At 45.0% G+C, this 26312-nt stretch overlaps 2 pseudogenes; both read left to right on the forward strand.

Annotated features, from left to right (window-relative positions):
* Positions 1-25628, forward strand: LOC106591354 (extracellular serine/threonine protein kinase FAM20C-like; annotated as a pseudogene).
* Positions 25545-26312, forward strand: part of LOC106591836 (extracellular serine/threonine protein kinase FAM20C-like) — a 79820-nt pseudogene continuing 79052 nt past the window's right edge.

The raw sequence follows: 26312 nt of genomic DNA on the forward strand, positions 1-26312 counted from the left end.
ATGTATGCCTTCACCGCCCGCGTCTGGCTCTGTAGGTGAGAAGAGGGGTATGGCCTCTCCTACTCCGTCCCGGAACAACCCAACGAGCTGGTGCTGAAGGGGATACACAACCCTGGAGAGCTTCTCTATCAAACGGTAGGATTGGGAGCGTGTATCATTATCAGTTATCTCCTCTGTGTTCAACTTTGTATAGTTTTTATGAAACAACTTTATGATTTGGCCAGATTGATTTGATTGATCGACTGATTGGTGATCGAGCTAATGCCTCCTCCCTCACTGGTGGTCTCAGCTCCTGTCCCTTTGCCCAGGTGTAGCGGGAGCACATATGTTTGAGCTGGACCCCCAGAGACGGGGTGAGGAAGGCCGCCCAGGAGGGAAGCTGAAGGGCTGGAGAGTGGGCTGGGCATTTTTGGTTCCCCATCAAGCCAGGAGGAGGTCATTCTGGGGCAGGGGGGCAGGTGGGTGAGAGGTGATGGAGGTCTGGAGGGGTGGGAGAGTTAGAGGATGGGAGGATGGAGGTGGGAGAGTTACAGGCGATGTCTGGAGGTGGAGACCGGAGTAGATCCCGGAGGTCCGGACGGGGGAGAGTGGGGATGGGAGGAGGAGGGTGGAGAGTTAGAGGGATGGAGGTCGGTGGGGTGAGAGTAGAGGGGGAGGTCTGGTCGGAGAGAGGAGGATGGAGGGGTGGAGAGTCCAGGAGGGAGTAAGGATGGAGGGGTGGAGAGGAGGGAGGAGGTCTGGGGGGGGTTAGGGCGGAGGTAGGTGGGTGGAGAGAGGGATAGTGTGATGGAGTTGTGGGAGAGCCGGTGTGTTGGTGTGAGTGCCCGAGAATTAGAGGGATGGGAGGTCCGGAGGGGTGGGAGAGTTAGAGTTGATGAAGAGGACGGAGGGGTGAGAGTTAGAGTTGGAGGTCTGGAGGTGGAGAGTTCCGAAGAGGGGAGTGGAGGGTGGAGATATTGGTCAGACGGATGGAGGTCTGGAGGGGGTGGAGAGTTAGAGTGGATGGAGATCTGGAGGGTTGAGGGAGTTAGGGAATTGGATGGAGGTCTGGAGGGGTGGAGAGTAGAGGATGGGAGGTGGATGGAGGGGTGGAGAGTTAGAGGGATGGAGGTAGCATGGGAGGGGTGGAGAGTTAGAGGACCGGAGTGCATGGGAGGTGGAGAGCCAGAGGGATGGAGGTACTTGAGGGGTGGAGAGTTAGAGGGATCTGTTGCCTGTTGTGAGGAGAGTTAGACGGATGGAGTGATGGAGGGGGAGAGTTAGAGGGATGGAGGTGGAGGGGGGGAGAGTGAGGGAGGAGGATGGAGGGTGGAGAGTTAGAGGGATGCTCCCGATGTGTTGGAGGTGGAGAGTTAGACAGATGGAGTGATGTGTTGGTGGAAGGACCGGGAGGGGAGTGAGAGTGGGGGAGGTGGCTTATCTGTGGCAAGACGCAAGTGAGAAGGGTGGGGTTGAGGGGAGGGTGTGAGTCAGTGGAGGAATGGAGAGATGGATAAATTGGGTGTTGATAGAGGGATAGAAGGGTAATAAGATACCTGAGAGGAACCAGAGTTTTCTGGCTGGATGGCTGGCTGGGTGGATGGGTGGCTGGCTGGCTGGATGGATGGGTGGATGCTGGTACGTGGGTGGGTGGCAATGGCTGGCTGGCTGGGTGGATGGGTGGGCTGGGTGGCTGGCACGGATGAGTTGTATTGTAATCCCTGATCTCTCTCTTTCTCTTTTCCATCTCTATCATCTCTATCATATTATATTTCCTCTCTAGGAATCACGCTGGGTGGTCGTTTCGACGCTTCAGGACCCGGTTGGGGAGCTCTCCCAGTTAACTTCCTGTGGGACAGGGTCCTGTAAGCCTGCTGGAGGTATCCGTTCTGGCTGCGTTCGCCGGCAATATCACGGCAACGGTGGCCCTGGACAGTTCCAGGAAGAGGTCTCCGGAGGGCCACCAAGGAGGCTGTGGACCCCTGCAACCAGTCACCCCGGGTCAGCCCCAGCTCCAGCCCTAAACAGTGAAGGTTAGATGGGTTGGCAGAGGGGCTGGTTGTTATGGGGGGGCTCAAATGGAGGCCAGAGGGGTTAGCTGGTTTGTTGATGCTCCTCAAAGAGGGGGTTTGAGGTGTTTTTCTGGGGCAGGGGTTGTGTGATGGGAACTGGGGTAGATGGAGAGTCAGTTGAGTTGTTTTAAAGGGGCATTTGCTCTTTCCAAGGAGGAGCGGGTGTGTTGAGGAGGAGAGGGTCTGGGATCAGGGAGAGATGAGTATTACATTGTGTGTTGCTACATCTGGGTGTTGTTCACCACTGAAGGTGCTAGCCATCAAGCAGCGCTACAGCTGTTGGGGTAGAAAAACCAGACTAGCTTCAGCTCCATAAGCGATGTGGGAAGATGTTAGGAAAAGGGATGTATCTTTACCCCTCGATTTGTGTATTAAAGAGTTGTGGTGGCGGTGGGTGGGTGGGTGGGGAGTCAGGGGTTCCCCAGGAAGAGCTACATACGCTTATCTCATCTCACACATCACGTGTTCTAAGCTTGTGCTTCTATTTGAACCATAGGGATTTTCTTGCTTTTTTGGAGATCGTGGCGCTCAGTGTTGTTCTCAACTGTGTTTCTGATCAACAACAGCTCGTTAAAAGTGGGTGTTTGGATTTTTTTCTACGCGGCATTTTGGTGATTTTCTTTGCAGCAATGTTTTTTTTAACAGAGTGTCTTTTTCTATGTATGTGTGTTATAAAAAGCTTAAATAAACTCTCCGGGGACCTATTGCGACCTTCATAAAACCCTCACAAAGAGGTACACAATTGTAACGGCACTAATTTGATATGTATTTGCCAAGAGATAGTTGCATGAGTCAAAGGATAATGTAAATTCAAGACGTAAAATAGTGATTTCTTAGAATATATCATAATCTGGTTGAACTTCCAAATTGGAATTCTGTTTGATTCGTATATCATTGTGGCAGGTGTCGCGAGGTGTTGTTTGAATCCGCAGATCATCGCCCAAGTGATTTGTGACCTGTCTCAATGGTTTTTTTCAATGTAAAGTTGATAGGAACGGAAATATGTATGATGAGAAAAACTTTTCAAAATTAGAGAAAGTTAGAGGTCAGTTATTTCTAAATAGTCCTGTTTCCAAAGACAGCAAACAACACAAAAACGTACAACAATATTAACTAGATGGGTGCGCTTCACCCCAAAGCCCCAAAATGAGATATGCTACCTCAAAGAGAGATGTGTATTTAGCGCTCTCTTATTCACAGAATTGTAATAAGGTGTAAAGAAGGGACATTGGGACACTGATGTTTGAGTTGAGGGGTGTAGTGAAGAAAAACCTTTTGGATTATTGTGGTGTCCTTCCCATTACACCATTGACATATGGTTGTATGAGAGTGCTGTCATCAAGGTGGGATGACACGCTTAAAGTAAATGTCAAATGTATTTTTTTCCTCTCTCTCTCCCTCTCTCTCCTCTCTCTCTCTCTCTCTCTCTCTCTCTCTCCCTCTCTCTCTCTCTCTCTCTCTCTCTCCTGCTATTGGTATGCGATGTTAACCAGCTGTGATGTCAGCCAAGTAGTTGCTGCGTACGTCTTGAGCACCTCCATAGGATCTATTGTTACAAACTCCCTGCCCGACATGCGGATGAATAAAAAAAAATGGTATGATGTCTAACGTGACATGTTGTAACCTAGCCACTGTGTGTATGGTACAAATCGGTGTGTGTGTTCATACATGTGTGTGTGTGCTGCCGTAAGCAGACTGGTCCTCTACCCACACAGAAGGAACATGGAGTTGGAACGTGCTTTGCTCTCTGATCAGTATCTCATCTCCCCACACTAACTGTTCCATGTATCGTCTCTCTCCTTTAAAGGGATACTGTTACGTATCTGTCTTTCTCTCTTAAAGGGATACCGCTTATAGTCTGTCTCTCTCTCAAAGGGACACTCATGTATCTGTCTCGCTCTCTTAAAGGGATACTGTTATGTATCTGTCTCTCTCTTAAAGGGATACTTTTATGCTGTCGTTTCTCTCTAATGGGATATTGTTATGTTGTCTCTCTTGTAAAGGGATCACTTTATGTCTCTTCTCTCCCTCTTAAAGGGATACAGAATATCGTCTCTCTTTTCTTAAAGGGATACTTTATGTATCTGTCTCTCTCTCTTAAAGCGGGATACTTTATGTAGCTGTCTCTTTTTCACTTAAAGGGATACTTTATGTAGTGTCTAGCATTAGCACAATGGATATGGAAGTCATGGGTATATACTGGCATGCCTTGTAGGCAGACGCCAGTTAGCAATTAGCGAGCTCTAGTTAGCAACATCCTTCAGAATTGTTTGTTATTCTGTCTACCCACTTCAACACTATAGTCTTCGGGCCTCCTACTTCTACAATCTTTGTTAGGTCCCTCTACCTCTCTCACCTACAGGCAAGAACATTCACACACACACACCTACATATGCATGTACTGGGCACGAGGACGCACAACACGCACTCAGAGTCACGCACACACATATACACGTTAGCTCTGGTCGGATAGTTAGCATGAAATGTACAGCCCCACTCCCTCTCCTCTCCGTTGAAGAAGACATGAGCTTTAATCTATCTCTGCCAACTCAGCTCTAGTCCCTACTGTTTCTCTCTCTTTTCCTCTGCCATCCCTCTGACTCTCTCTTTCTATCTTTCCCTCCATCTCTCCTATGCCCTTTCATCCCCCTCTTTGTCCCTGTAACCTTCTCTGAAGCCCTCCTTTCCTCTCCCTCTTTACTCTCTCATCCACTTTGCATATCTCTTTCCCTCCTCTCTATGTACCCCTCCCCTCTCTCTCTTACTCCCACCTGTATCTTTCACTATCCCTCCATAGTTCACTCCCCCTCATCTCCTCTATACTGCCCTCTGATCATTTTACGTCATCCCTCTACCCTTTTCCTTCCCTTCTTTCTCATTAGATTCTAATCTACTTTTCCTTTTAGTTTCTCATCCCTCTCTTGTTTTAGTCACCCACCACTATCCATTCGACCTCCTGGACATGGCCCATCATTTCCTCATGTTGCGTCACCCCACACCCCATCCTGGACATGACCCATTCAAATAGCTGCGTCTAGCTCCCATCCTTACCCCTCTCTGGACAGCGATTATTGGCTGTGTTGCTGTCACCCCACATCCCATCCTGGACATGACCCATTATTTCTCATGTTGGACATTACCCCATCCTAGGACATGACCCATATTTCTCATGTTAGATAGTCACTCCCACACCCCATCCTGGACATGAACATTACATTTCTCGTATGTTGAGTCACCCCCCACAACCCCCTCTTTCTTTATCACGCTTCTCTCACCACCAGTCAGTCATGGGGCCGGGAATGGAAGTGCAAGTAGAATCTGGCTGGTTTTTCAGGGTAAAAACAAACAACACTTTCCGTTTATGGTTGTTTTCAGCCCAAATTGCATCTGTCATCCCTACTTTTGGACCAGAGTCCCTTTTGCCTGGGGTCAGAAGTGGTGAATCAAGGGAATAGGGAGCTTCATTTGGGGGAAATCAGACGAGTTATGTGCAGCAAGTCAGCTTCTCTCTCTGCCAGAGATGGAGATGAAATATGTCTTTGGCTAAGGGCACCCGAAAATGGCAACCCTTTTCCCTGCATAGTGTACCACCCTGACCAGTGGCTCATAGGGCTTTTTGGACCAGGGACAATAGTGCACTAGAGAGGAATAGGGTGCCATTTGATGTGTTAGGTTCTCTCTGTGATGTCCTTGCCACCACACTTTTTTCTCCTCTGATCTCACCTGCCTCTCCCTCTGTCTCTTCCCTGTTGAGTCCAGCTGGTGGATCTGCTGTCCGCTATTTAATTTCCATCTAGACATACCTCTCTCTAAGCCTTTACCCTTGTTTTATCTTCCCTCATAACCTTTCATTTGTTCATCTTCTACCTCATATTGTTTCTCTCTGCCCGTAGGGTAGAGTAGAGTCTTTATGACACTCAGTTCATTTCCGGCATGTGGTAAAACTCAATAAATACATGACAATAAGCATGTACACCACAACAGTATATACAGCAAACATGGAAACATCACACAATACTACTAGGAAAGATGATTGACAAAGCTAAGCTCCCCCTCTCTCTCTCTCTCTCTCCCTCTAGGGATGAGGATGGGCTAGTCCATCTAAATCTTCCCCTCTCGTTGAGTTTGTAGTTGGGGATTACGACATGACTCCAACACCCTACACTCTTAGTTTTTGCACACACACACACACACACACACGAACACAAAAAAAATACACACACACACACACACACACACACACACACACACACACACACACACACACACACACACACACACTTAATATAATTCCTTGACTTCTGAAGTGGGACTCAACTCCAACTATGTCATAACCTTCAGGTGGTTCATTCAGGTTGATCAAAGCCCAATGAATCCACATGATGTCATGATGCCAACCCCATAGAAATATAACTAACCTTGATTCTAGTAATTCTATTTCTTATGGTAAATCTATTATCTGTGACCCAATCTAAAACATTTAATTTAATTAATGATTACGTTTCTCTCTACAACAGATTATACTCATAAAAACAAAGAAAATAAAAAAAAATACACAGCAAGCCACACACACACAGCCACACACACACACACACACACTCACAGCCACACAGAGAGAGAGAGAGCAAAAGAGAAAGAGAGAGAGCAAAAGAGAAAGAGAAAGAGACAAGAGAGAAAGAGATTACTCACTCCCTTTGTCATCAGCTCAATGTGATCTGTTGTTTCTGTCCATCTCCCAGGAATGACCAAATCCAAAATAATAAACTGGAAATCATTATTACTGGCCAATATGTGCGACTCAGTATATTCCCAAGAAACCTGAAACTTCATATAACTTTTGATAAAACAGTAATGACTTGGACAAAGCAATAAAATTATTCTAGAGACACTATTGTTACATCACAAATGGCACCCTAATCCCTATACAGTGCACTACTTTAAATCAGGGCCCATTGCATACTTAATGTTGGCAGGCAGCCTTAGTTGGTTAGAGTGTTGGCCAGAACCGTTATTAAAGGTTGTTGGACTTCAAGAGTCCCTGTTTAGTGAACAAGGTAAAAATCTGTTTTTCTGCTTTCGAGTTTTAAAGGCTAGTTAACCCACTTAGTCATTGCAAACAAGAATGACGTTTAATGACTTGTGGTTAATAAAAGAATAAGTATTTTAAAATTGAGATGCTAGTTAATAGACGAGTCTATTTGACCGTTGGCTGCAATTGTGCATAAATCCATTATTTCTTTGTATTTTTGTCATGCAGGATAATTTGGGTTAAAACTCCACTGGGGTTCACACAGTCAGATCGTGGCTGAATCACAACCTGTCTGAATTTAGGCTCGATGGGTCATGCAGACAGACCAGCAAGGATACGTAGGGGAGTGAAATAGGGGAGAGAGAAACAAGACATATAAAGTTCGGCATAAGGATACTGGTAATATAAAATTGTCAAAGCTAGCTAAGAAAATGTATTGTTCCAACTTGATGAAATACATCTTTTAAAAACAAGCCAGATTTCTATCATTCTGTTTGTGGTGAGCAGAGCTTTTTTTTTTTTGAGCCGAGCAACCACTCATCACTTTGTATCTTGCCAGGGTTAGAGCAGATTGATTGATGCTAAACCACTGAAAGACGAGACGCTCAGCTAAAGTAGGCAGGGTTTCTAAATTTTCTGTTGAAGGGATCCGTTCGTTGCTATGGTTGAAAAATGTCTCCCAAACAGGACCGACATTTTAAAAGTGGAGGTGTAACTTCGGTTGCCTTCACCAAACAGTAACGTAAAGTACAAAAATGCAGATCTTTTTAAAATGTATCATACATATAAAATATGTAAATTACAACGGGAAGAATTAAAGGATTATTTTGGAAGTGAAAACAACAGTATGTTCTAGTACGGCTAATGCTAGCCAAATAGCATTAACGTAGTCTGTAGGCTACCCATCAAAACAAAGCTTTACCGGTACATTAAAAAAATGTTAAGTCAAACTTAAGGGGGCTTTGAAAACAGCTAGTTTATTTAACTTTGACACACGTTCTCATCCATGCACGGTAGGTTGGACTAACGCACCAACGAGTTAATCAGTAACGTTAGCTAGCTTCAGTTAGCTTGCCACAAAGTTGCCTGATTCGTTTAGCTAGCTATTGATCAACCAATGTCTCGTATTTTCAGTTGGCGAGTGGAATGGCAGAGACAGTAGAGAGCTTAAGAAAGAAGAGGCAGACTACAAAAAGGCTGCACAGCTCCCTCTTATCAGGGTGAGGTGTGTGTGTGTGTGTGTGTGTGTGTGTGTGTGTGTGTGTGTGTGATGAATGCGTGCGTGTGTGTGTGTGTGTGTGTGTGTGTGTGTGTGTGTGAGATAATGACATGTTTCCCACAGCATACAGACATCTGCCAGAGGAGATGAGAGTGGAGACCATGGGAGCTCTGCGTTAAGCCTGAGAAGGATCCGCCACACAACGAGGTGTGTGTGTAAAATGCAGAGTGACACCTGGAGAAAGTTTATTTGGATATGACTAGCAGCGTGACACAGTACCCGCGCTGGAGTTACTGTGCAAACACAATATCTCTCTGTCTCTCTCTCCCTTTTCCTCCCCCTCCCACTCCAGCCCCTCTCTCCCTCTCTCGGAGTGCAGCGAAGATGATCAAGAAATTACCATGTAAGAAGTTTGGCAGCTCGTGGCACGTGGTGATAGGAGGGCTTCGGGCTTCGAGACAGTGACACACGAGTTCAAGAACCTGCTCATGTTCTTTGAGGCTAAGCCAGCGTGTGTCTGGAAGTGATCCTAGCATCAAACAAATGCCACAGATCTATATATCTGTGTGTCTATTCGGGTTACACTAATATATATATATATATACATATATAAGATAGTTAGGATTTGACTACTATTCAGCACAGCTGATGTGGGCTTGAGTAAAATCGAGCCACAGCCACGCAATCCTATAGACGAAACATTGGCGGCAGAATGGCCCTACTGAAGAGCTCAGTGACGTTCAACGCAGAGGCACCGTCATAGGATGCCACCCCAACAATAAGTCAGTTCATATCGATAATCTCGCCCTGCTAGAGCTGCCCCGGTCAACTGTAGCGTTGCCTTATTGTGAAGTGGAAATGTCTAGGAGTAACAATGCTTCGAGCCGTGAAGTGGTGGTGTGGCCACACAAGCCTCACAGAATGGGACCGCTGAGTGGCGCGTCAAAACCATCTTCGAGTTGCAACCACTATTTTACCTATCGTCCATGGATCATCTTCTCTCCTTTGTCGGGCTTTCTCTTTTAATATCTCTCGTCTGAATTGATTTGCCGTATCTCGTCCAATTTAACGTTCCCAAAGCGCTGTGTGTGAATTCACTAAACACAAATTAAATGCAGCCAGGGTCTCCAATACCTGTGTGTGTGTGTGTGTGTGTGTGTGTGTGCTGTGTGTGCGGGGGCACACTTCTTATTCACTCTATTAATATCGTTTTTTTTTGTATTCTATAATTGTAGTACGTGCTAAATCAAAATTAGATTTAAAAAAATATTTTCAGTTTTATAAATGCGTATCTCTGATTGTTAGTTTAAAGAGGACAGAAACAACAGATCAGCCCAATACAGATACAGTACATACAACTGTTGTTGACAAACAATTTTGTTAGTAGCTGGCAATGATAACTGGCAATGTGTGATTTTCTCTCTTGTTTGAAATGAACTGGATTGTGAAAATAAATACAACCGACTTGTGAGAAACATACTACTACGAGTGTTTGTCTCTAGTTTTCGAGGTAGAGCCTCTCTTTCACATCTCTATCTCATTCCTCTTTTTTTCATCTTCTTTAAAACAATGGTACATAGAGAGGGGAACCAATTTTGGGAAGGGGAGACAGAGACTTGATGATTTGTTTTGCGGAAGATATGTTCTTGGATTACAGAATGTCTCTCAACTTTACTCATTGGTTACTAGAGACGGTTGGTTGCTATAGGAGACGCTGTTACATGGGGATAGAATATGGTTAGCTAAGGGACATGGTTTGCGGGGGAGGCGAAATGGGCTATAGGGACATGGTACATGGGGATAGAATATGGTTGCGCTATATGAGGCAGCTGCGAGGAAAGCACTTGGCCTTTTTTGCCCCAGAGCAGCTACCCAATTCGTCAGGGAACTGGACTCTACAAGGTGTTGGAATCGGCATTCCACAGGATGCTGACCCATGTTGACTCCAATACTTTTCTATAGTATACGCCAGTGTCAAGTTGCTGATGTCCTTTGAGTGTGGACCATTCTTGATGTCACAAAGAAACTGTTAGAGTGCGAAAAACCCAGCAGCGTTTGCAGTTGTTAACACAAACCAGTGTGACTGTCACTTACTACCACGAAGCTGTTCAAAGGCACTTAAATGTCGTGTCCATTCAGCCTCTGAATGGTGCAATACACAGTCCATGTCAATGCTTGAAATCGCTAACCTGTGCTCCCCCCTTCTTTCACCCCGATTTGGGTGAATTTAATATGTTAACAATAAGGAGATCATAGCTTTCACCTGGTTTCTAATGCCTGGAAAGAGCAGGTGTTCATAATGTTTTGTCCACTCCAAGTGTATAAGGGGATAGAAGTCATTTTCTTGCTTGGAGGATATGTGGGAGACATATTTGAACAAATCATTTATCTGAAAAGAGACTACCTGGGGGTGGTGAGAGATTTGACAGGAGGGAAAAGTAAACACAATGACGGGAAGGAAAACACAAGGATTTTGACAGAAAGAAAGCTGGGGATTAGTAAAAGGAGGGAAAAGAACGAGAGATTTTTGGCAGAGGGAAAGCTTAGAGAGGGCTGACTGATTTTGTTGTTGACAGATTATTACATGTGGGTAGCCTGCTAAAAGGTTCAATCTGGACAGAAGCAGCGGCTTACTCTAAAGACTGACCTTCGATCAGGTCACCTTGTCCTCTGACAACACACACAATTCTCTTGTTAGACTCTGTCGTTCTCCGTCTCTCTCACACAATAACAGGAACTACTGATGTAACTAATAGCATAAGAACCAAACATGTTTTGAACAGGACTTCCCAGTGGAACTGATTTAATGCCACCCTCAGGACACCTGTTTGATTAACTCTCTTGTTTTATTTTCAGTTGAATTGCCCTTTATCTCCACTCTCCCCTGTGTGCATGTAGTGTGTGTCTTATATATCTCGCCTGCGTCTCTCTTGTCCTGCGAAACATTTAATAAAAGAACCAAAGAGTCAGATTGAGACGTCCTACAACCTCTCTACAATACATTACAGAACAGCCCCATGTACTGATAAACCAAAGAGTCATTAACGAGACATGCCTACAACCTCTCACCTAACACATTACAGAACAGCCTACATGACTGATTAAACTAAAGAGTCACAACTGAGACGTCCTCTACAACCCTCTACAATACATTACAGAACAAAGCCTACATACTGATAACCAAGAGTCACATGAGATTGTCCTACAACCTCTCTACAATACATTATAGAACAGCCTACATACACCAAAGAGTCAATGGAGGTACTGTCCAGACAACTACTCTACATTACATTTGTTAAGAATTTAGCCACATACTGATATATCAAAGAGTCAAACTGAGACGTCACTACAACCTCTCTTTACAGTACAGCCCACAAGCTACTGATAACCAACAGAGCCTTTAAGAAGTGGAGACGTACTACAAATCCTCTCTACAATACATTACAAGGAACAGCCTACATGTACTGATAACCAAAGAGTCACACTGGACTGTCCTACAAACCTCTCTGGCCAACATTACACAGCTCGTGTCATTGGTCTTGATTGACAGTCATAAGTAATACCCATAATTCCAAAAGTAGCAGAATTAAGCTGTTATTTAATAAGGTTAGTAAATAGTCGTGAAGAGCTGCACATTTGGATCTCAGGACAATTATTGCTGATTGAACTATCCAAAAAGATCTACTACAAATAAATGAATTGAATGAATGCACCATTACTGGTTAATACCACACACACAGAAATGAATCCATTCTGTATGGTTTATAGTTGACATGGCTAAATAGTCCCATACTACACTCTGATATATCGGGTATATCTGTACTAAGATCTCTATATGGTATATAGAGCTGTCCGGTATGGACAAAATCCTAAATCCATGTCCCTACAGAATTGATACTGGTAATGATAAATACTATAAGTTTCTAACATGAATGTTAACGCCACAGTTTTTTTATTACCTTTAAGCAACTAGGTTACTGGTCTGATTGTCCCATTAACAAACGTCCATTAGCAAACTTATTTAACTTTTAAACTTCACATTTCTCTAGTATAGGGGCTGGCTATTATCGTAAAGAAACGATATCGTGCAAACCGTAAGTAATAAGAGGTTGGTAGTGGTTGCCAGTTTTGATCATTCCTGTTTATCTTCCCAGCTCTAGTATATGGTTGATAAGCAATATTACGATATACTGCTCTATCTATACCATAGGATCTCTATACAATCTATGAGTTGATAAGCTATTAATAGTCTGTACTAGATAATGATATCTCTCTTTCATTGACCTCTCTATCATCAATCATGGTTGTACACAGCTAAATAGTCTGTACTAGACAATGAATACTGTCTCTATCTATACTAGTATCTCTATATAATCTATATGAGTTGACACAGCTAAATAGTATACTACTGGAGTAAGCGTTATACGCTCTATCTATACTAGTATCTCTACATAATCTATGGTTGACACAGCTAAAATAGTCTATACTATAGATATTGATATATCTGCCAGTATATCTCTGTTTGGTTGTGTAATGGCTTCCAATGTCTGTGACAAGAGGTTCATTTTTACCATATGTCAGTTAGAAACCTGCATTGCTGCTGTATCTTAGCAACCTCTCCACTGGACAGAGCGTGTAGATGGACTGGCCAAATGACCGGTGTGTATGTGTGTGTGTGTGTCTGTGGTGCGTGTGTGTGTGTGTGTGTGTGTGTGTGTGTGTGTGTGTGTGTGTGTGTGTGTGTGTGTGTGTGTGTGTGTGTTTTTTGTTAGAGAAATCTCTACAGAATTACAACAACTGCGACACAAAACAGGGAAAGAAAAAGAGAGAGTCGGCTTCTTAGAATGTGAAGATGAACAGTTAGTAATGTAAGGAATATAAATATGCGAGTTGGTGGGGGAGAGAGAGATAGAGAGAGAGAGGAGAGAGAGGGGGAGAATGAGAGAAGAGAGCGAGAGAGAGAGAGAGGGAGAGAGAGAGAAGAGAGAGAATGAGAGGAGAGAGAGAGGGGAGAGAGGGGGAGAATGAGAGAAGAGAGAGAGAGAGAGAAGGAGAGAGAGAAGAGAGAATGAGAGGAGAGAGAGAGGGGAGAGAGAGAGAAAATGAGAGGAGAGAGGGAGAGGGAGAGATAGAGAGAATGTGAGGAGAGAGAGAGCGAGAGGGGGTGTGTGTAAAGAGAAAGCAAGGGATGATTTTTTTTTCATCCTGTCCGTGCCAGTAGGCCTCTATTGAGAATTGATTAAGCATAATCCAATAATTAGACGTGACTGTGTGCATCCATGTGTGTGTTTGTCTGAAAAAAGCATAGTGAAAGGTACATCCGGAGTCCGAGCCGCATGGAGCCTTACATCATCAGCTCTAATGGAGGGAAAGAAGAAGAGGAGAGGGAAGGATACAGCTGGATGGGAAAGAGAGGAGAATAAATATTCCTCCTTTAGAGTGTCACACACGCATCCACACACACGCGCACACACACGCATCCACACACACTGCAAGCACCCACGCACGCACGTACGACACACACACACACACACATACGCACACACACTACACTGCAGTGTTACAGAGGGTATACAAATGTTTGTTTGTCTTTTTATTAACTTGGTTAATCATCTGTATAAATCCCTGTGTGCCTTCTGTGTTTGGAGCACTGTTTGAGGTCGTGTGTGTGTGTGCGCTGTGTGTGTGTGTGTGTGTGGGTGTTAGGATCTGTTTCTTTTACATGATGTTAACACAGTACATGATGAAAGTACAGTGGGATAGACAGACAGACAGATCTGTAAAAGATATACTAAACTCATATATACAAAAGTATGTGGAGGGAACAACTCCATATTAATGCCCATGATTTTGGAACGAGATGTTCGACAAGCAGAGTGTCCATACACTTTTGGCCGTGTAGTGACATATAGAGGGGCAGATAGAAAGAGAGAAATACAGAAAGGTAGACATACAAACAGACAGACAGATAAGCAGACAGACAGACAGACAGACAGACAGACAGACAGACAGACAGACAGACAGACAGACAGACAGACAGACAGACAGACAGACAGACAGACAGACAGACAGACAGACAGACAGACAGACAGACAGACAGACAGACAGACAGACAGACAGACAGACAGACAGAGAGAACGAGAGAACGAGAGAACGAGAGAACGAGAGAACGAGAGAAAGAGGGATGAGTAAACAACTGTATTGCTCTAACAGCATGCCACTCGGATCACCCTAACCTGGCACACCTCCCTGCCTATGCCAGGGGATAGAGCGATGGAAGAGATAGAGAGAAAACAGATGAATATAGGTTGACCAGATATCAGAGCTCTGTCTCATTCCGGGGAGTGACACAAGAAAAAAAACAAGAAAGAAGAAGGAGGAGAACATTGGGGGGAAACCTTTAAAGAAAGAAAGGTGAGTAACGAGGGAAGGAGAAAGGAGAGAGGAGAAAGAGAGGTGGTAAAATGATACCTACTTCACTCATTCGTTCCCAGTGACCTTCCTGAAGGGGATGTGGAAGTCATGCCTGGGAGAGTCTGTGCTTTGTCCTGAGTTGACCGTTGTCTATTACTGCAAACCAAATGGCACCCTATTCCCTACAGAAAGAAGTAGTTGTATTGGGGTGGTATCGAGGGACAGAAAGAGGTAGTTGTATTGGGGGGATGTCGGTAAAGAAAGAGGTAGTTGTATTGGAGGGTATTTAGGTAGTTGTATTGGAGGTATCTAGGTAGTTGTATTGGAGGTATCAAGGTAGTTGTATCGGGGGGTATCTAGGTAGTTGTATCGGAGGGTATCTAGGTAGTTGTATCGGAGGGTATCTATGTAGTTGTATCGGGAGGTATCTAGGTAGTTGTATCGGGGGGTATCTAGGTAGTTGTATTGGAGGGTATCTAGGTAGTTGTATCGGAGGGTATCTAGATAGTTGTATCGGGGGTATGTATCTAGGTAGTTGTATCGGAGGGTATCTAGGTAGTTGTATCGGAGGGTATCTATGTAGTTGTATCGGGAGGTATTCTATGTAGTTGTATCGGGGGTATCTAGGTAGTTGTATTGAGGGTATCTAGAAGTTGTAATGGGAGGGTATCTAGGTAGTTGTATTGGAGGTATCTAGGTAGTTGTAAGAGGGTATCTACTGGGCAGTTGTATCGGACTGTTATCTAGGTAGTTGTATTGAGGGTATCTAGGTGAAGTTGTATTGGAGGGTATCTCAAGGAGTTGTATTGAGGGTATCTAGGTAGTTGTATCGGAGGTATCTCGGTAGTTGATTGGAGGGTATCCCCAGGTAGTTGTATCGGATGGTATCTAGGTAGTTGTATTGGATGGTATTCTGAGGTAGTTGTATCGGGGATGCTTATCTAGGTAGTTGTATCGGGGGTATCTAGGTAGTTGTATCGGAGGGTATCTAGGCAGTTGCTTATCGATGGTATCTAGGTAGTTGTATCGGGGGTATCTAGGCCAGTTGTATCGGATGTTACTCTAGGTAGTTGTATGGAGGGTATCTAGGTAGTTGTATTGGAGGGTATTCTAGGTAGTTGTATCGGAGGGTATCTAGGTAGTTGTATCGGAGGAATCTACGGTAGTTGGTATCGGAGGGTATCTATCGGGAGTTGTATCGGATGGTATCTAGGTAGTTGTATCGGATGGTATCTAGGGGTAGTTGTATCGATGGTATCTAGGTAGTTGTATCGGATGGTATCTAGGTAGTTGTATCGGGGTATGTATCTAGGTAGTTGTATCGGGGGTATCTAGGTAGGTTGTACGGAGGGTATCTAGGTAGTTGTATCGGATGGTATCTAGGTAGTTGTATCGGGGTATGTATCTAGGCAGTTGTATCGGGGGGGTATTAGGTAGTTGTATGGAGGGAGCTCTAGGTAGTTGTAGGATGGTTGATCTAGGTAGTTGTATCGGGGGGAATGTATCTAGGTAGTTGTATCGGGGTACCTAGGTAGTGTATCGAGGGTATCTAGGTAGTTGTATTGGAGGTATCTAGGTAGTTGTATCGGAGGGTATCTAGGTAGTTGTATCGGATGGTATTCTAGGTAGTTGTATCGGATGGTATCTCAGGTAGTTGTATCGGAGGGTATCTAGTGTGTAGTTGACGGAGGGTATCTAGGTAGTTGTATCGGGGGTATCTAGGTAGTTGTATTGGGGGATGTCGGGTAAAGAAAAGAGGTAGTGTATTGGAGGGTATTTAGGTAGTCGCATTGGGGGTATCTAGGTAGTTGTATCGGGGTATCTAGGTAGTTATCGAGGGTATCTAGGTAGTTGTATGATGGTATCTAGGTAGTTGTATCGGATGGTATCTAGGTAGTTGTATCGGATGGTATCTAGGTAGTTGTATCGGATGGTATCTAGGTAGTTGTATCGGGGGTATGTATCTAGGTAGTTGTATCGGGGGGTATCTAGGTAGTTGTATCGGAGGGTATCTAGGTAGTTGTATCGGATGGTATCTAGGTAGTTATATCGGGGGTATGTATCTAGGTAGTTGTATCGGGGGGTATCTAGGTAGTTGTATCGGATGTTATCTAGGTAGTTGTATTGGAGGGTATCTAGGTAGTTTTATCGGAGGGTATCTAGGTAGTTGTATCGGAGGGTATCTAGGTAGTTGTATCGGAGGTATCTAGGTAGTTGTATCGGAGGGTATCTAGGTAGTTGTATCGGATGGTATCTAGGTAGTTGTATCGGATGGTATCTAGGTAGTTGTATCGGATGGTATCTAGGTAGTTGTATCGGATGGTATCTAGGTAGTTGTATCGGGGGTATGTATCTAGGTAGTTGTATCGGGGTATCTATCTGGGTTGTTGTATTGGAGGGTATCTAGGTAGTTGTATTGGAGGTATCTAGGTAGTTGTATCGGGGTATGTATCTAGGTAGTTGTATCGGGGGGTATCTAGGTAGTTGTATCGGAGGGTATCTAGGTAGTTGTATCGGATGGTATCTAGGTAGTTGTATCGGGGGTATGTATCTAGGTAGTTGTATCGGGGGGTATCTAGGTAGTTGTATCGGAGGGTATCTAGGTAGTTGTATTGGAGGTATCTAGGTAGTTGTATCGGAGGGTATCTAGGTAGTTGTATCGGATGGTATCTAGGTAGTTGTATCGGAGGGTATCTAGGTAGTTGTATCGGAGGGTATCTAGGTAGTTGTATCGGGAGGTATCTAGGTAGTTGTATTGGGGGGATGTCGGTAAAGAAAGAGGTAGTTGTATTGGAGGGTATTTAGGTAGTTGTATTGGAGGTATCTAGGTAGTTGTATCGGGGGGTATCTAGGTAGTTGTATCGGAGGGTATCTAGGTAGTTGTATCGGAGGGTATCTAGGTAGTTGTATCGGAGGGTATCTAGGTAGTTGTATCGGGAGGTATCTAGGTAGTTGTATCGGGGGGTATCTAGGTAGTTGTATCGGAGGGTATCTAGGTAGTTGTATTGGAGGTATCTAGGTAGTTTTATCGGATGTTATCTAGGTAGTTGTATTGGAGGGTATCTAGGTAGTTGTATTGGAGGGTATCTAGGTAGTTGTATTGGAGGGTATCTAGGTAGTTGTATCGGAGGTATCTAGGTAGTTGTATCGGAGGGTATCTAGGTAGTTGTATCGGATGGTATCTAGGTAGTTGTATCGGATGGTATCTAGGTAGTTGTATCGGATGGTATCTAGGTAGTTGTATCGGATGGTATCTAGGTAGTTGTATTGGATGGTATCTAGGTAGTTGTATCGGGGGTATGTATCTAGGTAGTTGTATCGGGGGGTATCTAAGTAGTTGTATCGGAGGGTATCTAGGTAGTTGTATCGGATGTTATCTAGGTAGTTATATCGGGGGTATGTATCTAGGTAGTTGTATCGGGGGGTATCTAGGTAGTTGTATCGGAGGGTATCTAGGTAGTTGTATTGGAGGTATCTAGGTAGTTGTATCGGAGGGTATCTAGGTAGTTGTATCGGATGGTATCTAGGTAGTTGTATCAGATGGTATCTAGGTAGTTGTATCGGATGGTATCTAGGTAGTTGTATCGGATGGTATCTAGGTAGTTGTATCGGATGGTATCTAGGTAGTTGTATCGGAGGGTATCTAGGTAGTTGTATCGGAGGGTATCTAGGTAGATGTATCAGAGGGTATCTAGGTAGTTGTATCGGAGGGTATCTAGGTAGCTGTATCGGGGGTATGTATCTAGGTAGTTGTATTGGAGGGTATCTAGGTAGTTGTATTGGAGGGTATCTATCTAGGTAGTTGTATTGGAGGGTATGTATCTAGGTAGTTATATTGGAGGGTATCTAGGTAGTTGTATTGAAGGGTATCTATCTAGGTAGTTGTATTGGAGGGTATCTAGGTAGTTGTATTGGAGGGTATCTATCTAGGTAGTTGTATTGGAGGGTATCTATCTAGGTAGTTGTATTGGAGGGTATCTAGGTAGTTGTATTGGAGGGTATCTAGGTAGTTGTATTGGAGGGTATCTAGGTAGTTGTATTGGAGGGTATCTAGGTAGTTGTATTGGAGGGTATCTAGGTAGTTGTATTGGAGGGTATCTAGGTAGTTGTATTGGAGGGTATCTAGGTAGTTGTATTGGAGGTATCTATGCCAGAATAGAGGGCTGCTCTGACTTTCGAATGGTCCAGTCTCTAGAGGCTTCTTTCTATCTCTCGCTCCACGCTGTTTCTGAGACTCTTTCCTTCCCTCGTTCCTCTAACTTTCTCTCTCATTCTCCCACATTCACCCCCTCAACCTCTCCTCCTCATCCTCCTCCTTTCTCTCTCCAATCTCCTCCCTCGTCCTTTCACCTATATTTATCCAGTTTTTCTCCTCTTCCTCTCTCTCTCTCTCTCTCTTCCTTCTTTCTCCTCCTTTACATATTTTTGTCTGCTGAGACGAGCACACAGATGTGGTGAGTTTAGGGAAGTAGCGTGATTGTTCTGAAAAAACAGACAAGCTTTTTAAGTGCATCAAGGACACATGCTGCATGATCCTTTAGTTCATTATGGCAAATATCCCTCCTGTTTCTCCTGGCATTACCTCTTCTTCCTCTGAACGACTTCTCCTGTCGTCTCCTCCTCTGAACTACTTCTCTCTTGTCCTCTCCTCCTGTCGTCTCCTCCTCTGAACTACTTCTCTCTTGTCCTCTCCTCCTGTCAGTCATCTCCTCCTCTGAACCACTTCTCTCTTGTCCTCTCCTCCTGTCGTTTCCTCCTCTGAACTACTTCTCTCTTGTCCTCTCCTCCTGTCGTCTCCTCCTCTGAACTACTTCTCTCTTGTCCTCTCCTCCTGTCAGTCATCTCCTCCTCTGAACCACTTCTCTTGTCCTCTCCTCTTGTGTCTCCAACCCTCTTCTCCTCTCCCTCTCTTTCCCCCTCCACCCTCCCCAGGGTGAGTGACAGTGACATCGGCGATGACTCAGCCCATTGGAACAGGAGCAGTAACAGCCCCCGGCTGAGGTTCCATCTTGGTATCTCCCGTTGGCAGCTCTACCCCCACCTGGACCCCAACATGGCATCTCTTGCTCAGCAGCTCAGCACACACTGTATCGTCAGCGCAGATGTGTGTGTGTGTGTGGCGGAATAGGGGGAAGTTCCCCCTTTACACTGGTCTTGGATCAGTTTAGCAATTTCCCCACTAAGGGGGTTAAGGTTAGAATTGGGGGAGGGGAAGCTGATCCTAGATGTCTGTCAAAGGGAAACTTCACCCTGGAGTGTGTGTGGATGGTGTGGGTGGTGTGCGGGTGGTGTATGTGGGTGGTGTGTTTGGGTGGTGTGTGTGTTGGGGAGGGGTCGTGGGAGCCTGATTGTTGGGGGTGGGAGATATGGGGCGTTATGTCCTGTACACACAGGAGGATGAAGAGCACCATCTCCCATAGTTGGGAGGTAGTCTCTGTTGTGATGTTCTAGAGTCTGGTATGGGGAGACCACTAGTGGATTAATGTAGAACTGCAGGATGAAAACAAACACTGGATGACGTTATTTAGTTTCAAACAGGGTAACCCTGTGTGTGTGTGTGTGTGTGTGTGTGTGTGTGTGTGTGTGTGTGTGTGTGTGTGTGTGTGTGTGTGTGTGTGTGTGTGTGTGTGTGTGTGTGTGTGTGTCTGTGTCGTGTGTGTGTGTGTGTGTGTGTGTGTGTGTGTGTGTGTGTGTGTGTGTGTGTGTGTGTGTGTGATAGAGAGAGCTCAGTGTGTACTCAGTATGTGAATGTCAAGTGTTGCTAGTGGTAACCCGCTCTCTCTATCTCGCTCAGTGCAGAAGTCTGGAGGGACACAACTCAAGCTGGTGATGTCATTTCTAACTATGGACAGGCCATGCTCAAACCAATGAAGTGAGAGACTTACACACGCACGCTTACACACGTACAGTACCAGTCAAAAGTTTGGACACACCTACTCATTCAAGGGTTTTTCTTAATTTGTACTATTTTCTATTGTAGAACAATAGTGAAGACATCAAAACTATGAAATAACACTCGTGGAATCATGTAGTAACCAAAAAAGTGTTAAACAAATCAAAATATATTTTATATTTGAGATTCTTCAAAGTAGCCACTCTTTGCCTTGATGACAGCTTTGCACACTCTTGGCATTCTCTCAACCAGCTTAATAGGTAGTCACCTGGAATGTATTTCCAATTAACAGGTGTGAATTGTTAAATGTTAATTTGTGGAATTTCTTTCCTTCTTAATGCGTTTGAGCCAATCAGTTGTGTTGTGACAAGGTAGGGGTGGTATACAGAAGATAGTCCTATTTGGTAAAAGACCAAGTCCATATTATGGCAAGAACAGCTCAAATAAGCAAAGAGAACAACAGTCCATCATTACTTTAAGAAATGAAGGTCAGTCAATCCGTAAAATGTTAAGAACTCTGAAAGTTTCTTCAAGTGCAGTCGCAAGAACCATCAAGCACAGAGTTCAAGTAACAGACACATCTCAACGTCAACTGTTCAGAGGAGACTGTGTGAATCAGGCATTGATGGTTGAATTGCTGCAAAGAAACCACTACTAAAGGACACTAATAGTAAGAAGCGACTTGCTTGGCTCAAGAAACACGAGCAATGGACATTATGTGTGGATGCGATGGACATTAGGTGGAAATCTGTCCTTTGGTCTGATGAGTACAAATGTAAGATTTTTGGTTCCAACCACCGTGTCTTTGTGGGACGCAGAGTAGGTGAATGGATGATCTCTGCATGTGTGGTTCCCACCGTGAAGCATGGAGGAGGAGGTGTGATGGTGTGAGTGTGCTTTGCTGGTGACACTGTCAGTGATTTATTTAGAATTCAAGGCACACTTAACCAGCATGGCCACCATAGCATTCTGCAGCGATACGCCATCCCATGTGGTTTGTTCTTAGTAGGACTATCATTTGTTTTTCAAAAGGACAATGACCCAAAACACACCTTTAAGATGTGTAAGGGCTATTTGACCAAGAAGGAGAGTGATGCATCAGATGACCTGGCCTCCACAATCACCTGACCTCAACCCAATTGTGATGGTTTGGGTCGTATAGTCTGAATATCTGTGTTCCTGTGTTGACCGTGTATGGTCTGTACAGCTGTGTTCCTGTGTTGACTGTGTATAGTCTGTATAGCTGTGTTCCTGTGTTGACTGTATCTCTGTCAGACAAGAGCGTGATGAGGAGACCAACTTCAACCTCTACTACTTCTCTGACTTTGAGAGACACAACGCAGACATCGCTGCTTTTCACCTGGACAGGTAAACAATGAGTCTGTTTCTCACCTTGATAGCAACAGCCAGGGGAATATACAGCATGCCACAGCGCTGACTGAAATGGTGGAGAATAGAGCAGACATTGAGAAGCATTAAACATGGACCCCTCTCATCTCTCTCTCTCACTATCCCCCTCTCCTCTCTCTCTATCTCTCTCTATCCCCCTCTCCCATCTCTCTGCCTCTCTCTCCTCTCCCTCTATCTACACCCCCACCTCTTTCCATCTCTCTTCCCTGTCCCTCCTCTCCCCTCTCCACTCACCTCCTCTCTCTCAGGGTGTTGGGTTACAGACGGATCCCCCCAGCCGTAGGGAGGCTGGTTGACGTGGTAACAGAGATCAAAGACATCACCACTGACCACAAACTGGCCCGGACCTTCTTCACCTCTCCTGGTCTGTTTAACATTATATCACTCCTTCCTTCCTTCACTCTATCCCTCTATCACTCACCCCATCTCCCTCTCTCTCACTACCTCTTTCTTTGCTAACTCTCTCCTTATATTACATGTTTCACATCTCTGTTTTCTCTAGTGGGGAATATGAAAATAGATGCTGCATATTATTCAGCGGAAAGGCAATTTTTGCTGAATTAATTTCTTTCATTTTCAATCTTTCTCTCTGTCAGCTCTTGAATTGCTGCCTCTCCTGTCATCTACACTGATGATGAAGAGAAGAGTGCACTCAAACTCTCCTCTCCCCCCTCCATCCCCCTCTATCTCCTCTAGTGAATAATGTGTGTTTCTATGGCCAGTGTTCCTACTACTGCAGTACGGAGCACGCTGTATGTGGTCGAACCTGGAGGCCTCCCTGGCCGTGATGCTGCCGGACCCCTCCCTGGCCACCAGACATACCTGGAGGTCTCCCTGGAAATGCTCCTACAGCCTCAGCAAACTGGCAGTGTGGGTATAGATTCTATAGCTATATCTATAGATAGATAATAACTCTAACCCTAGCCTCAACTCCAACCCTAGCCTCAACTCCAACCCTAGCCTCAACTCTAACCCTATCCTCAACTCTAACCCTAGCCTCAACTCTAAAACTAGACTCAACCCTAACTCTAACCCTAGCCTCAACTCTAACCCTAGCCTCAACTTTAACTCTAACCCTCAACCCTAACTCGAACCCTAGGCTCAACTCTAACCCTAGCCTCAACTCTAACTCTAACCCTAGCCTCAACTCTAACCCTTGCCTCAACTCTAACTCTAACCCTAGCCTCAACCCTAACTCTAACCCTCAACCCTAACTCTAAACCTAGCCTAAACCCTAACTCTAACCCTAGCCTCAACTCTAGCTCTAGCTCTAAACCTAGACTCAACCCTAACTCTAACCCTAGCCTCAACCCTAACTCTAACCCTCAACCCTAACTCTAACCCTCAACCCTAACTCTAACCCTAGCCTCAACCCTAATTCTAACCCTCAGTCCTAACTCTAACCCTCAACCCTAATTCTAACCCTCAACCCTAACTCTAACCCTCAACCCTAACTCTAACCCTAGCCTCAACCCTAATTCTAACCCTCAACTCTAACTCTAACCCTCAACCCTAATTCTAACCCTCAACGCTAACTCGAACCCTCAACCCTAACTCTAACCCTAGCCTCAACCCTAATTCTAACCCTCCACCCTAACTCTAACCCTCAACCCTAATTCTAACCCACAACCCTAACTCTAACCCTCAACTCTAACTCTAACACTCAACCCTAACCCTAGACTCAACCCTAATTCTAACTCACAACTATAACTCTAACCCTAGCCTCAACCCTAATTCTAAAACTCAACCCTAATTCTAACCCTCAAACCTAACTCTAACTCTAACCTCAACCCTAATTCTAACCCTCAACTCTAACTCTAACCCTCAACTCTAACTCTAACCCTCAACTCTAACTCTAACCCTCAACCCTAACTCTAACTCTAACCCTCAACCCTAACTCTAACACTAGCCTCAACTCTAACCCTGTTGTCACGTTGCAGGTGGGAGAAAGACCCAGACTACTGTGACACAGTGAAGAAGACCCCACCATACAACAAGGCAACCAGACTGGTGGACCTGATAGACATGACTATACTGGACTTCCTCATGGGTAGGTCTGGGTTGGGGAGGGAGGGAGACTGGTGGACCTGATAGACATGACAATACTGGACTTCATCATGGGTAGGTCTGGGTTGGGGAGGGAGGGAGACTGGTGGACCTGATAGACATGACTATACTGGACTTCATCATGGGTAGGTCTGGGTTGGGGAGGGAGGGAGACTGGTGGACCTGATAGACATGACTATACTAGACTTCATCATGGGTAGGTCTGGGCTGGGTTGGGAGGGAGACTGGTGGACCTGATAGACATGACTATACTAGACTTCCTCATGGGTAGGTCTGGGCTGGGTTGGGAGGGGAGACTGGTGGACCTGATGGACATGACTATACTAGACTTCATCATGGGTAGGTCTGGGCTGGGTTGGGAGGGGAGACTGGTGGACCTGATAGGACATGACTATACTAGACTTCATCATGTGAGGTCTGGGCTGGGGAGGGAGACTGGTGGACCTGATAGACATGACTATACTAGACTTCATCATGGGTAGGTCTGGGCTGGGTTGGGAGGGAGACTGGTGGACCTGATAGACATGACTATACTAGACTTCATCATGGGTAGGTCTGGGCTGGGTTGGGAGGGAGACTGGTGGACCTGATAGACATGACTATACTAGACTTCCTCATGGGTAGGTCTGGGCTGGGTTGGGAGGGAGACTGGTGGACCTGATAGATATGACAATACTAGACTTCCGCATGGGTAGGTCTGGGCTGGGTTGGGAGGGAGACTGGTGGACCTGATAGACATGACTATACTAGACTTCCTCATGGGTAGGTCTGGGCGGGAGGAGGGAGACTGGTGGACCTGATAGACATGACTATACTAGACTTCATCATGTGTAGGTCTGGGCTGGGGAGGGAGACTGGTGGACCTGATAGACATGACAATACTAGACTTCCGCATGGGTAGGTCTGGGCTGGGGAGGGAGAGAGACTGGTGGACCTGATAGATATGACTACACTAGACTTCATCATGTGTAGGTCTGGGCTGGGGAGGGAGACTGGTGGACCTGATAGACATGACTATACTAGACTTACTCGTGGGTAGATCTGGGTCAGGACATAATAACATATTAGAACTATAATAGTAATGATACTGCAATAACAATACCTTTCTATTGTGCTGTTGATGGACACCAAAGTCTTTTCAATTAGCAGAAAGAGGAAAAAGCTGAAAATAAAACACAAACAAACACGAGTTCAACACGAATTATTTTGTTCCAGGTAATATGGACCGACACCACTATGAGACGTTTGAGAAGTTTGGCAACAACACTTTCATTCTGCACTTAGACAATGGGAGGTTGTATCGGATGGTATCTAGGTAGTTGTATCAGATGGTATCTAGGTAGTTGTATCGGATGGTATCTAGGTAGTTGTATCGGATGGTATCTAGGTAGTTGTATCGGATGGTATCTAGGTAGTTGTATGGAGGGTATCTAGGTAGTTGTACCGAGGGTATCTAGGTAGATGTATCAGAGGGTATCTAGGTAGTTGTATCGGAGGGTATCTAGGTAGCTGTATCGGGGGTATGTATCTAGGTAGTTGTATTGGAGGGTATCTAGGTAGTTGTATTGGAGGGTATCTATCTAGGTAGTTGTATTGGAGGGTATGTATCTAGGTAGTTGTATTGGAGGGTATCTAGGTAGTTGTATTGAAGGGTATCTATCTAGGTAGTTGTATTGGAGGGTATCTAGGTAGTTGTATTGGAGGGTATCTATCTAGGTAGTTGTATTGGAGGGTATCTATCTAGGTAGTTGTATTGGAGGGTATCTAGGTAGTTGTATTGGAGGGTATCTAGGTAGTTGTATTGGAGGGTATCTAGGTAGTTGTATTGGAGGGTATCTAGGTAGTTGTATTGGAGGGTATCTAGGTAGTTGTATTGGAGGGTATCTAGGTAGTTGTATTGGAGGTATCTATGCCAGAATAGAGGGCTGCTCTGACTTTCGAATGGTCCAGTCTCTAGAGGCTTCTTTCTATCTCTCGCTCCACGCTGTTTCTGAGACTCTTTCCTTCCCTCGTTCCTCTAACTTTCTCTCTCATTCTCCCACATTCACCCCCTCAACCTCTCCTCCTCATCCTCCTCCTTTCTCTCTCTCCAATCCTCCCTCGTCCTTTCACCTATATTTATCCAGTTTTTCTCCTCTTCCTCCTACTCTCTCTCTCTCTCTTCCTTCTTTCTCCTCCTTTACATATTTTTGTCTCGCGAGACGAGCACACAGATGTGGTGAGTTTAGG

This window comes from Salmo salar, chromosome ssa09 (assembly GCF_905237065.1).
Source record: "Salmo salar chromosome ssa09, Ssal_v3.1, whole genome shotgun sequence".
NCBI lineage: Eukaryota > Metazoa > Chordata > Actinopteri > Salmoniformes > Salmonidae > Salmo > Salmo salar.